This window comes from Octopus sinensis, linkage group LG3, assembly GCF_006345805.1.
Source record: "Octopus sinensis linkage group LG3, ASM634580v1, whole genome shotgun sequence".
NCBI lineage: Eukaryota > Metazoa > Mollusca > Cephalopoda > Octopoda > Octopodidae > Octopus > Octopus sinensis.
The window spans coordinates 96,969,259-96,978,961 of NC_042999.1; the positions used below are offsets into that span (position 1 = coordinate 96,969,259).

The following is a 9,703-nucleotide window of genomic DNA, read 5'->3' on the forward strand; positions in this document are numbered from 1 at the left end:
GATCACAAGCGAGCCATTAAATATGAGTCTATTAGATATAGCATAGGTTTAGTGGCTAGAAAGGCTAGAAGGGAACCAGCTCTAGTTAAGGACTTAGAGGAAGCAATGCGAACTGGCTCTGCGACTCAGGTGAAGGTCAAGAGACTGGTGTTAAACCAGCACCTCGAAGACAAACACTTGGGTTGCATTGTCAAGGCTAGACAACATGCAATGGGTTGTGAAGGAATCAATGCTGCGGGATGGGCCCAAGTAGTGGAAGCCCAATGTGGAAATGATGCCACATTTCGATCTTTGACGAACCGGCAAGGTACGTTGATAGACGAACCCGAGATGTGTGAGTTCTTCCAAGACCACTTCGCCCAGCTTTTCGGAGGGGACGGTTGGCCGGAGTGTAGGAAGGTCGTAATGGACTTCCTCACCGGGCTGCTGCGCCTCTATGGGCAGGATGCGAGGTGTAGTGAGAGGCCGATCACGCCTGAGGAGGCAAAAGAGGCCACGGCGGACTGCGACATGGGTAAGGCACCAGTGCTGGATGGTCTACCCTACGAGCTGTATAAGAGTATGTCGGACATGTTCGGACACCTATTAGCGAGTGTCTACGCGAACTGGCAACAGAATGGGATCATTCTCAGATCTGTATGCCGGGGAGTGGTGACGCTCGTCAGAAGGACACGAACAAGGGGGATATCATTGATAATTTTAGGCCCATCACTCTGCTCAACGCAGAGCTGAAGATTTTGGCCAAAGTGTTATCGAAAAGATTGGCGTGTGTCGTGGATGGGCTGATCGGGGGAGCACAGACATGTGCCATCCCCGGCAGATCCTTTCAGGATAATCTCCATCTTACACGATACACTATAGAGGGAATTAATAACGATTCCGGCAAAGGAGGGGCAGTGGTCCATATAGACTAACCAAAAGCTTTTGATAGGGTCGACCATCACTACCTGGTGTCCATTCTGGCACAGTTCGGCCTGGGTCTTGGCTTCCTCAGATGGATCATGTCTGTAGAGTGTTCAGCCACTTGCACATTAATTTCACGAGCAGGTTGTTCCGTTGATCGGATCAACTGCAACCCTCGTTATCATAACCGGCGGAGTGCCCAGTTTTAGTGCTTTCATTGGTCATAAGAGTTTTCTCTCTTCCACCAGCTTAATTACCCATACATTCATACATATATACATTTACCATTACAACCAGTTTGTTGCATTTCGTAATTATTTAGAACGCAGATATCTATAAACATACACATCTACACACACACACATACCTTTAGACCAACCTTTATATCACTCATGTACAGACTTCCATACATATCTTTAAATACATACATGCGTACATACCATTATTCACATATTTGTATGTATAGTTATATACGCATATCTTTATGCATACCATCATGGGGTATTTAAGTATAGTTAGAATTAACCTAAACGATATATGTAACTATAGATAAGCATCCCGGTAACTATTAAAAATGCTAAGACATAACTTAACATCTGACTTGTGTGGGAGGTTACGTTAGATATTCTGTGGTTGTGTCAGTAGATGTGTTTATGTGTATGTGAGGGTATGTAAATGTGCGTATGTGTGTATGTATGTATGCGTTATGAGTGTGGTTGTTAAATGTTATGTATTAGCGCTTGTATATCTGGCGAATAACGCCGTAGGTAAAATGATGAATATCGTAGCGGTTTAGGTGTAAGGATGGAGAGAGCGGTGATGTTCTAAATTGGAATGAAGAAAACATGTTTAAGGCGAATCGTTTAATGACTTCATGCTTTATCACTTCAATTTACATATTTCTTTGTAAGATGAAACTGTTTCCGTATGGAGCATATTGGCTTGGAGGAGGGGTAGAAGCATGCCATTCTAAAAATATCTTCAATATATCATTAAGTGCGGAGCCGGTGAAAATGACGTATTCTTCTTGATGCTGAGGAATGGTATAGTTAACTACACTTTAGAGATCTATAATATCTTTCTGTATTATATTTTGTTATATTATTTCGTTTGTATAAAGGCTGTGCTGATGACTGAGACAGTCAAGTTATCATCAGACTGAATGACTTAAAGAATTCAGCTTCGTTCTTTCTAAGGTCTAAATTTCTGAATTAACTTTTTCGGGGGTTTTTTCTGTTTTTTGTTGTTGTTTTTTTTTTTCTTAGACTATAGACAGTTGATCCTATTGCGCTTACATGCCAGTGTTTTTATTTATTTTAAAACTTCAAATATCGAGGCCGACATGTGAACTTCAGCTTGTTATCTCAGCAATAGAAACGAAGTGGTCGGTCCAAGAGGCCTAGCACAAGAAATCTGGAACAATTGATCTAGTGACGATCTGCTGCGATTAAATGATCTGTCAAAAGGCGGTGAGCTGGTAGAAACGTTATCACGCCGGGCGAAATGCTTAACAGTATTTCACCTGTCTTAACGTTCTGAGTTCGAATTCCGCCGATGTCGACTTTGCTTTTCATCCTTTCGGGGTCGATAAATTAAGTACCAGTTACGCACTGGGGTCGATGTAATCGACTTAATCCCTTTGTCTGTCCTTGTTTGTCCCCTCTGTGTTTAGCCCCTTGTGGGTAGTAAAGAAATAAGTATTTCATCTGACTTTACGTTCTGAGTTCAAATTCTGCCGCGGTCGACCTTGCCTTTCATCCTTTCGGGGTCGATAAATTAAGTACCAGTTACGTACTGGGGCAGATTTAATCGACAGGCCCCCACCCCCAAAAAATTTCGGGCCTTGTGCCAAGAGTAGAAAAGATTAAATGGTCTGTCATGTGAGTTGTTTTCGTAAATGCCGGATTTTTCCCTTTTGACTCCAAGCGTTATCAATTCAGTGAACCTAGGAATAATTTGTTGAGAAATGATACAAGTAATGGGAACATTCTTGACGGTTTTAGGTCAAGTATATGAGGGGTGCTGAAAATTTCCTGGCTTTAAGGGTGTCGCGAAAGAGATCCAACCTTCCGAGTTCTTTTACAGGACTTAGAAAAACTGAAGGACCGCTGCAATAAGTGTATGAATTTGAGAGGGAAATATGTTAAATAAAATCATAATTAACTGACCCTCCAGTATTTTATTTTACCCAAAGCCAGGAGCTTTTCAGCACCACCTCGTATACTCTCATGACAACCTTTACTTGTTAAGTGATATTCTTAGCTTTTTCCATCAATTCACAGGGTCATTAGCATAGCAAAATACGTAAAAAAATGTAAGACTAAACATTAGCCCCAATGGTTTTCAATGGGAACTTTGTATTGTATATAACTTTCTATATCTCAGTCATTTTACTCCGCTAAAGGATTTCTTTCTCTACAGCAGACAGGTATGTCAGACATCTGATATACGAGGACTAACTTTTGTTATCATAACAAACAGACTACGTAGTAGCACACCATAGAATATATGAATTAATTCTGTATTGAAATACATATTTAGTATTTCTCTGGTTTAGGCGATCATATATTCTGTCTACACCAAATCTGAGTGCGAGTCATCTACGTCTAAACTGTAGTACTTTAGTTTTCAAACCAACTCCATAGGTGATGTGTTACGTAAATATTAACCATGTTATTGTATATCTTGTACTTCTTAGCATTTCCCACCTCAGCAGAGCAATGATTTTGGTGAGTTTGAAAACTTGAGTGGAACCTTCTTAAACTATTTGTTGATGTTGAGTATATTAAAGCATCCACATATGCTGGTGCTTAATGCTTGATTAGTTGTCTTATGCATGACGTTTCTAAAAACTTGCCATCTGCCTTGATCTCTTAATTAGCATATATTATATTACATTTCCGTCTATATGCAATAGCTAATCTATACTCTACCAACATGCCAAAGACCACTATGGAGGCAACTTGGGTCAACTTGACATCCGCAAATTATCCAAGCACCCAAAAGACCCAACACTCAGACAAATACTGGAGTACGGCCTTATAAATGAAACCTCCCCAATACTAAATAGGAAATATACATAGTATATATAATACATCCATACCCACAGTTTACACAGTGGAACAGTTAGTGGACTGTTATGTAGATTTATGTAGATAGATGTATGTATGTGTGTGGGGGGGGTGAGTGTGTGTGTATTCACATGTATTTTTTTTTTGTATGTAAGCATATGGATATAAAAATAAACAGATGAACATACAGACGGATAGGTACATAGGTTATAAGAACAGACAAGCACACATACGCAAATGGAGATTGACACACATTATCATATATACACACACACACACTTTACTCCACACAAGGACACATATGGAGACACGGATCCACACATATAGAGATGCATGTCCATCCATACATACAAACGTGGTACATAATTGCATAACACACACACACACACACACATGCACACAAAGAAAACAGAGGAGCATACATATACAAAAACACGCTCACACACACACATACATAGAAAATACACAAACACGGACATGAATATACAGGATACATACATACAGGTTCATACATAAACATGCATACATACATACACACATACATACATGCATGCATCGGCACACACACACTAACCCACACACATGCGCACAAACAAACAAAAAAGGAACGCTGTGTAAATAACGGACAGAGTCAAGACAATTGAAAAGGTTGCAAGATGCAACGAAAATTTTAGGAAACTATAAATAAGAAATAAGTGGAAATTTTACCGGTGTGTGTGTTACATTATAAGGCACAAAAAGAAAATGACTCTCCACAGACACATCAGAATATGTTTCAACACACGAACTCATATAAAGAATCTTGCAAACCAAATCCAAACGAAATATATGTATATATACATATTCTTTTATTCTTTTATTTGTTTCAGTCATTTGACTGCGGCCATGCTGGAGCACCACCTTTAGTCGAACAAATCGACACCAGGACTTATTCTTTGTAAGCCTAGTACTTATTTTATCGGGCACTCTTGCCGAACTGCTAAGCGACGGGTACCTAAACACACCAGCATCAGTTGTCAAGCGATGTTGGGGGGTAACAAAGACAGACACACAAACATGTACATACATATATACATTATATATATATATATATATATATATATATATATATATATATATACGATGGGCTTCTTTCAGTATCCGTCAACCAAGTCCATTCACAACACTTTGGTGAGCCCGAGGCTATAGTAGAAGATACTTGCCCAAGGTGCCAAGCGGTGGGACTGAACCCAGAACCATGTGGTTGGTAAGCAAGCTACTTACCACACAGCCACTCCATAAATATGTTAAATATACATACATTAACCACACACACACACACATATATATATATATATATATATATATATATATATATATTATATATATATATATATGTATGTATGTATGTATGTATGTATGTGTGTATGTATAAATATATATAAATAAATATGGATACATATATATAAAGATAAATATATATATATATATATATATATATATATATATATATTTGGGAAAAAGTCAAGGTAGAAAATGCTAAAATAATTTTATAAAAAACATTTCAGTGCCGGTTTTGGTCATTGAGACTTTTTCAACTGTAAATATGAAAAACAATTAAATTTTAGAAAAAGAAAATGAAAACCCACCGCCTCAGTAACTTTTTAAAAACCCTCTTAAAACCATTCCTCAAACATGTCAAAAGCTACATGAGGTATTACCTGTATATGCTCAATCACCTTCCTGAAACAATAATCAAATCACCCTACTAGTATCCTTCGATGTAGTCAAGCTCTGTTCCAATATCCCCCACAACCTAGGAATAGAGGCAATTCAATTCTGGCAAGAGAATTATGCCAACGAACTCCCACATCGCATCAAAAAAGAATTCGTAATAGAAGGGCTAAAATTTATCTTGGAGAATAACTACTTCGTCTTCAAAGACAACTTCTATCGACAAAAATCGGGGACTGCGATGGGTACGAGAATGGACCCCTCCTTTGCTAACCTAGTCATGGGATATCTACAAATTAGTCTTTATCGTAAGGGTCTAGAAAATACGGCAACCCATTCTCCCTCTACATAGAAAATAACTGGAAGAGACACCTGGATGGCTGTTAAAGAATTTCAAGCACATATAAATGGACTTGACACAAACATTCAATTCACGATGGAATATAGCCATCAACAATTTCCCTTCCTCGACATCCTCATTAAGAAATCTAGCAACGTAATAGAAACAGATATACACTATAAGCTCACAGACTCCAAGCAATATCTACCGTTCAACTCATGCCACCCCAGACACACCAGAATGAATATCCCCTTCAACCTAGCAAAAAGGATATGTACTATAACTTCTAATGCAAACACCATGGACACACGACTACATGAACTAAAGGATACACTCATCACGAGGAACTACCCACCTTTACTAATTGACATATGCTTTCAACGTGTCCTACAACTCAACATCCACGAATTCAGACATCCCAAATTAAAGAAGGATTTACAACCAAAACCCCTACCATACATCTCCACACACAACCCTCTTAACAATGAAACCTTCAATACCATCCTTCAAAACATTCCCCTGCTAAAAATGGACCACATAATGAACTTAATCCTTCAAACACACACCATTATGAAAATCAAGAGTCAGCCCAAATCTATGAAAAGTTTGCTAACACAAGCCCGAATACGCTGAAGCCGTCAGTAAAATAATGCGGAAGACTCAACTGTAGGATATGCGTCAATTTAACTGAGGGATCAGAGTTCTCCTTCAAACAGAGACAACGTTTCACAGTAAAAAGCAGCTTCACATGTGCTTTCGGAGAACCTGATATACGCACTAGCCTGCTCTGTGTGTCAAGAGTAATATATAGGCCAAACAAAAACAGTCTACATCAAAGGATGGCTCTGCACAAATCCCTGTCAAAATTCCGAAAAACAGAAAAATAGCATTCAGCCAACATATCGAAATTTGCGCCAATAACAAAAATCCAAGCTTCAGAATTTTTCCCCTCTATCAATTCAAGGATGATACAACCTGTAGCCAACGAAAGTCTTTCTTTATCACAAAATACAGACCCCTTTTGAACGAATCTACAACAAATGACATATCCACCACGACCTTAGAATAACATACACGCAAATATTAAAAAATGATACATTCATAAGAGATACCCAAGAATTCATTAAAAACAGTCCCAATTATTGCTATAATCCACAACGAGTCTCTTTTAGATCACTTGACCATTTAACAACCTACTACTATCATATCACTCCCGCATTCTTCTTCTTCTCTGCCGAGAATTCACAACGACCTCGAACCTTCAAGAGTAAACAATAGAGACAGAGACAGACAGAAACAAGAAAACTGCCCCTTGTATTTGAATACTATGCAAATATTCTTTTAAGATCTTTTCATTTAATTTTTCCAAAATATAATTGTTTTCCATACTTACAGTTGAAAAGTTTCAATGCCCGAAATGGGTACTGAAATGTTTTTTATAAAATTATTTTAGCATTTTCTACTTGACTTTTTTCCATATATATATAATATATATATATATATATCAACACGTATGTTCCTTTTCAACCTTCTACACACACACACACACACACACACATATATATATATATATATATATATATATATATATATATATATATATATATATATATATATATATATATATATATATATATATATATATATATATATATACACCCACAAATAATCACAAAATAGATAAAACCTCAGATTAACAAACACATGGTTATTGGACCACATTTACAGCTTACTTTTTTATACAAAATATGACATAACAGATAGGTGTCGTAACAAATCTTACGACCGTTTCCGATTCGTTGCCAAAATTCTGTCTGTAAGTAAATGCTAGAATAATGTTCTTCATCTTCATAGGACATTCACGGGGCTTCATCAGAGTAAAAGACAAGAGCATACAGTACAAACGAAGTGAAGAAGGCAAAGAAAAGAAAACATAGCCTAGAAAAAGATCTACAAACCCAATATATTAAAAACATATAATCTACCATCTAGGAGCAACGATGTCCGTAGGTAAAAGTCTGAGCTAGTAATGGTCTATGGTATACTACAATTTATTAATGGGCAGTTTCATTTAAGGGGGCAGCAAGATGTTTAAAAATTTTAAGAAAGAAGTTATCAAAAAATATATATATATAAGGAAAATTACTAACATGATTATCAAAGGGCGGTACTTATGCTAACGAAGTAAACTCAAGTAAATTAGCAACGTGCTTAAGAAAATTTACTCACAGAATTTATTACCAAGAATCCCATCTATGGTCCACAATAGGGCAAGTCTAAGTCCAGCGGTCTCTACAATTGGTCAGTTACAATTTGAACCGTTACAATGGATATGTCAATAAAATAGACAAAAAAAGAAACGAAAAATGGTTCGGGGGAGAAGTCAATGATATAGGTAGTGCGGGGCCGCTTATGTCCTTTAGTAGGTAACGTTATAACATGCATGAGGGAATAGTCAAAAGAGTAAGTAGCCTCGGGTTGTGGTTAAAGGGAGGCAACTAGTACAGGTAATTCAGCGATTCAATTAAGGCTACTAGGAAATAGCTAATTGTGGTAATATATAAAGATACGCAAGAAAAATCCATCTTATTGGTACGCTACAGTGCACAAATATGTTTATATTGGAGGAGAGGCTAGAAATTCTCTTACTAATGTTTTTAACTAAATTCTTAAATACTATTATTAAATACAAATGTTTTTAACTAAATATAAATACTATTCTTAAATACTAAATTCTTAAAAACTATGCAGGAACCTATATTAATATAGCTAAGTCTATCGTTGGGTTTTCTATAGGGTTTGTAAATATTCTTATTTAAATTTAAAGATACATCTAGGAAATTGACAACCGTCAGGTTGGTATCTATTGTTATGCTAAGATCGAATGTTTTCATCATTTGGATAATGTCCTTCCTAAACCAATCTTGCACTAGTCCATTTGTGTTTGTGGTTAAAGCTAGAGCATCATCTTTGTAAATGGCGAAATATATATCAGGAGAAGTTTAACCTAACGTATCGAGCAGGAATAGTCCAATGAGATCGCACATGCCTGCTCCATCATAAGATTCCATGCTCAAAAAACGGCACTTTTTTTCTGATAAACTCCAAAACCAAGAACTTATACCTTGTAGAAAAGCTTTACCTAACGTATCAAGTAGGAATAGTCCAATGAGATCGCATATGCCTGCTTCATCATATGATCACATGCTCACATCGAAGGCACCCTCTGTATCGGTTGTCTTAACCCACTCTGCGTTCTCACTGAAGAGTAAAATCTTTCTAGCATAGAATATTATGTCCTTATCTTGTGTAAATTCGCTAATGTAGATTCCTGCCATCTCCCCATAGTATTTAAGAATTTAGTTAAAAACATTAGCAAGAGAATTCCTAACCTCTCCTCCAATATAAATATTTTTAATAGTGTTGCCCTAATATATAATAAAACTTTAAAAGATAGTGGTTTTAGTGAGGAAATAACCTATACACCTGTTATTAGTCCAGTAGCAAAGAAAAGGAAAAATAGGAATAGGAAAATTATCTGGTTCACGCCACCTTACACTCCGAAGTGACCCTTAATATAGGTAGATATTTCTTATCCTTATAGATAGCCATTTTCCAATCAATCATAATTATAGGAAGCTCTTTAATAGGCATGACTTAAAAATTAGTTTTATTT

The 9,703-nt window shown here is 36.8% G+C and overlaps 1 long non-coding RNA gene across 1 annotated transcript; it reads right to left on the bottom strand.

Annotated features, from left to right (window-relative positions):
- Positions 1 to 8,754: 8,754 nt before the first annotated feature.
- LOC118762771 lies at positions 8,755 to 9,326 on the bottom strand. The gene is made up of 2 exons (XR_004998521.1): positions 9,170 to 9,326; positions 8,755 to 9,034 (listed from the first exon to the last, which is right to left on the bottom strand). It is a non-coding gene; the product is annotated as an uncharacterized LOC118762771 (long non-coding RNA).
- Between the last annotated feature and the right edge of the window lie 377 nt (positions 9,327 to 9,703).